Consider the following 5,053-nt stretch of genomic DNA (forward strand, 5'->3'; position numbering starts at 1 on the left):
ATCCTACTAAATAGGATTGGCTTCAGTGGCCGTAGTATCTTCCCCTTCTGACTGATAAGATTAGGCTTGGTCCGATTGCTCAGGTTGATCCTGCCTACTTTGTTCTTCAGCTTTGATCCTGGTAATAATCTTTTGAGCATGTTCGCCTTGAGAGATTAGTTATCTCCAGGAATGGCATTCTGCAACCCTCATTTGTGCTAGAAGATCGGTATGCAAGTTGTGTCGATAGGTCTCTACTAAGGTAGACTGTGTCATACCTGTCGAACATCGCAGAGCCATGTTTCGAAACCTTTTAACGAAGGCTTTGACGGACTCCCTCTTTTCTGCTTAGTGGCGAGAAGGATATGGATGGAGACTTTTGTATCCTCTTCAAAAAATCTTGATAGGAAGAGTCTCTCTAGATCCGCCCACTTTTGGATACATCTCACAGGCAGTTTCATGAACCATTCAAAGGCAACCCCCTTGAGGGTGCCAATGAACAATCGAGCCAGTATGACATTGTTTGATATCACATTCCCAGTCTGTGACTTAAAATGATAGATATGTTGGTTGGATGATTCTGTACCGTCGAAAGTTTGTAGCATCGGGACTTCAAACTTTGGAGGATAAGCAGCAACATCCTATTCGACAGGATAGGGCCTGACAACTCCTTCGTCTTGGAGCTCACTTCTGTTAGCAATGACATTGAGGCGGGCTTCTAATTCTTCCATTTTGGCCGATTGAGGGTTCTGCTCATTCTCGGCCTCTCTTCCTTCATCAGAGGAAGATTCCAGGTTGTAGGCTTCTTGGTCAGAAACAACATCATAAACCACTTTTTCCTTCCTTTTGCTTGTGTGAAGTCAGGATGAAGATGCTTTTTCTCTCCAGGAAGATTCTTGCCTAGGTGGCAAATCTGTCTTCTGAGATTTGGCCTTGTCTGTGACAATTTGAGTCAACAAGGCTAGGAGTTCATTGAGGGTCTTCTGCTGTGATTTGAGCATGGCGTCTTGCTTAGCAACCCTCTTCAAAAGATCTTCAGAATGTTCTGCCATGTGGGCAAAGCTCTCATGCCTAACGAAAGAGCTTGATGATTGGGACTCAGCAATGGCTGAGTGTTCATCGTCAGAATTAGTTCCTCTGGCTAACCTCCGATAGTTGACAGGGGGAATGGCTCATGTTCGCGTCCGAGTGCGTTGGTAGATTCCTTCAAACTCGTTAGTGATTTCTCTGACGGTCGGTGAACGACTTGTCTCAGAGTCATCGGAACTAGGACCTGGGGCTTTCCCTCTACCGATCGCATTGATAGTGACCCCAGGATATTCGGTCTCTGGAGACTTCTTCTTGTGCAAACGTCGTCGTTGGTTGGGCAAGGCAACATGCGTTAATTAGTCGAACACCAACGGTTTGGCTGCATATGAGCAACAGTGACATCCCGAGAGGACCGTAGGAATCAATCGTTTACATTAGAATGAACGAATGATTTGTTGCATTGGTCTTTCTCCTGATATGAACACTCTCAAATCTGTTGCAAAGACTCGAGAAGAATTACTCACTGACCGTGAGGTTTGAACTGGAACCCCCAGTCTATGATTGGACGGGACTGGCTCCTGGTAAGCATGGATATGGTTGAGATGCCTTGAATCCAAAGACTTCTTATATCCTCCCCTCGATCTAATCGTGCTACGCAGAGTATTCGGGGGTCTCGCTGATCGGTCAGCGAGCCGGGGGTCCAGGGGGCGGCGCGCCCCTGGCCGGGGGGTCCGGGAGGAGTGGACGACCCCCTAATGAGATTTGGGGCAGCACCCCGAAGCTCCATCGTATACATCAGGTTCTGTATTGAATTTCGTTACCCGAATGCATGCCTGAGGTTCAGGTTTTGCTGGTGAAACGTAGTACTGAGATCTGCATTTTGCTAGTAGAACACAGTCTTGAAATCTGTTTTTTGGTTCTAAAATGCATGCCTGAGAGTTGCGTTCAGTTAATAGAACGCACCCCTGAAGGCTGCATTTTGATTGTACAATACGCCACTAAGGGTTGCGTTCAGTCTTATTCACACTGAGCCTATGTTTGGGCTCATAGACGCAGGGCGTGCATTCTGAAGCAGAAACGCAGGGCACATGGTCGTGTTTAGGCTCACAAACACGAAGCTCGTGTTGACTTGAGGATTGGCATTCTCGGAGATGTGTTCATCGTAAGGATCTCCTCCTCCGTCGAGCGGCGTTCTTCTTAGCTTGTTTTAAGGCTTTTGTAGCAACGTCACCATCTGTGTTGATCAAGTTTGTCGCCTTAATTGGCCTCTTGCGACCCGATACCCATCGTCTTGGTGCGGGTTTGGCTGAAGCTGAGCCCACTCCATCGGAGGAGGGGCTGTCCGAGCAATCTAACCCAAAGGAGAGATCTTCCTTGGGTGATTCGGCTGCAATTAGAGCAGTTGGAGCTTTTGTCTCTTTGGAGACTTTGTGGATCTTACGTATAGCCTTGGGGCTAAGGGATCTAAAGGAAAGAACTTCCTCATACTTGACTTGATCAAACTCAACAATAAAAGTTTCGATGGTTGTTCCAATGAGATGAACGTCGGATTGCACCACCACTTCTTCGTTAGAGAAGCTCGTCCCCAGCAGAGTTGCCATCTTTTGTTTGGTGGAAAATTTGTAGTAAATAAAATAAAAGAAATTTGAATAGTGGAGTGAAGCCTTGCAATTCAAAGTTAAAGATCAAGTTCAAGCTTCATCCGCATGAGTACCAAGTCGAGCTTATTGAAGATCAAGATCATAGCTTGGGTAATCTAGTTTAGGTTTTATATTATGTGTGTTAGATACTCTAAGCTCAATATCATATACACACACATTTTATTGGTTTCCTTGTATATATATATAGTCATATATATATACATAAGTTTTGGTCTCTATGCATATATATAGTTATATATATATATACATACATGTGTTTTTGAGTTTTCATGTTTATAAATATGAAATCACATGTTTCATATTTATTATTGTGTTTTAGTATATATTGCATAGAATATGCAATTTTGTGAAAATATTCTTTTCTTAGTTTTTGGACTTAACAATAATCATATACATAATTTATTAAGTCTATATAATCATTGTGCAAAGTTTCAAAACATGGTTTAGCTTAAATGTCAAAATTCACATGTTTACATTTCGTGTTTTGGACTATGTTTGCAAAATGATGATTTTTCACAAATGGGAAATGCAGTTTGGAAAATTCTTTTTGTAACATGTTCATTTACATGCTTATATATATTTCCCAAAGTTTTATTATTTTTGGACTTCATTTGTTATTTTTAACAATTTTCCAAAAGTCTCAAAAATCTGTTTCAAACCTGTTTTTCCTGAGTATCTGTTCGCGGTCGACCGCCAACCTCGACCGCCAAGAGTTCAGAACTCAGAACTGTTTTTATTGGCTCGTCATTTGGTTTGGGGTTTTTGGCTGAGATTTTGAGTGGGTATAAATACCCCATTGCTATTCTCTTTCAAGTAGCTAAGAAGTTTTTAAAAAGAAGTTTTTAAACAAGGGTTTAAGCTTGTTTAGTTTTGGTTTAAGTTTGTTTTGGGTTTGCTGTTACAAAGAGGAGTTTACATCAACTATTGAAGAGTTCATCTTCAACATTTCATCATCCTCTCTTTGTGTTTATAGAGAAGTTTTCCTAAACTCAACTCTAGCTTTTATTTATAATTATTTGTTGGTTATCATTTCTATTAAAGCTAGTTTTTATATTGAGTTTATATTTGATTTTACTCATTGTTACACACACCCACTTGAGCTTATTGTATTTGCATTCATAATATACTTGGGGTTGTGAGAGTTGTAACATTGAGTGTGAGCTTTCATTGTGTTCTCATCCATAGTAGAGAACAAACAATTATTGTATTGAGCCTAATTGTGATATCACATTGTAATACACTTGTACACCGAGAGGAGTGTGTGGTGAGAGTCGGGGATCGTTCCAAGAGTAGTGGCGTCGGTTGACGAGCCTAGAGAGAGGTTGTAACCGAGCACTTGAGGGAGACACGGCTAGGTCCAGGTTGACGAGCCTAGAGAGAGGTTGTAACCGAGCACTTGAGGGAGACACGGCTAGGTCCAATACTTGCGTGGGTGTAGAGTGTGATTGCATAGTGTTTGTTGTGTGAGAGTTTTCGATGAACTTGTAAACAGAGTGTGTAGAAGTTCCGGCTTTCAAACCGGGTTGTGATAGTGTATTTCTCCCCGGGAGTGGAGAGCGGAGACGTAGGACGGAAGGTTCGAACTCTGTGATCATTTGAGTGTGTTTAAGTTTGTCATTGGCGCATTTACTTTTGCATTTATCTTATATCGCCAATTGTGCATTGCTCATTTATTTTATCCACTATCTAGTTCATATTGTTTACCCTTGTGTTAGTTTTATATCCTTGCACATACATTGCCTATATCTCTTTGTTAGGATATATCTTGTTGTTCTTATTGCTTATCCTAGCTTATATATCTTGTTGTATTTCATACTTGCTAGAATAACTTATTAACTAGTTTTTAATTGGTATAAAATCGGATTAGATTAGCATAAGACCCTAATCACCCCTCCCTCTAGGGTCTAACAATATTTACTTTCATTCTTGTTTCTATAAGGGATCGGGAACAATAAGCCATCTTCAAGATCAACCAGATCTGATTTTTTGGCGGTCCAAAGATCAAAGCGTCCCCGGTACAGGTAAAGATCCTACGCAAATAGCGACCAATAAATGATCCTGCGTGTGTTTCTAGGTAGTCTTCATTTATTTTCATTCATGTAAAAAAAGTCTTATAAAAAGACTCCTTCTTGTTGAATTTGTAATTGATAAACAATTATAACGGATTCCGCAGTAAAAAAGATTTTCGACTCAAACACTTGTATAAAACCTTATGTAAACAAAAATATTTTGAGGGGTATTTATAACCTCTCAAATGAAGAAAATAGAAAACTAGCCATTACAGTCAAATCGGTCGACTGATGAATGAATTGGCCGACTGTTAAGATGACCATTGGCTACAGTCATGAAACAATTGGTCGACTGATTCAAATAGTTAGTCGACT

Source organism: Asparagus officinalis, chromosome 8, assembly GCF_001876935.1.
Source record: "Asparagus officinalis chromosome 8, Aspof.V1, whole genome shotgun sequence".
NCBI lineage: Eukaryota > Viridiplantae > Streptophyta > Magnoliopsida > Asparagales > Asparagaceae > Asparagus > Asparagus officinalis.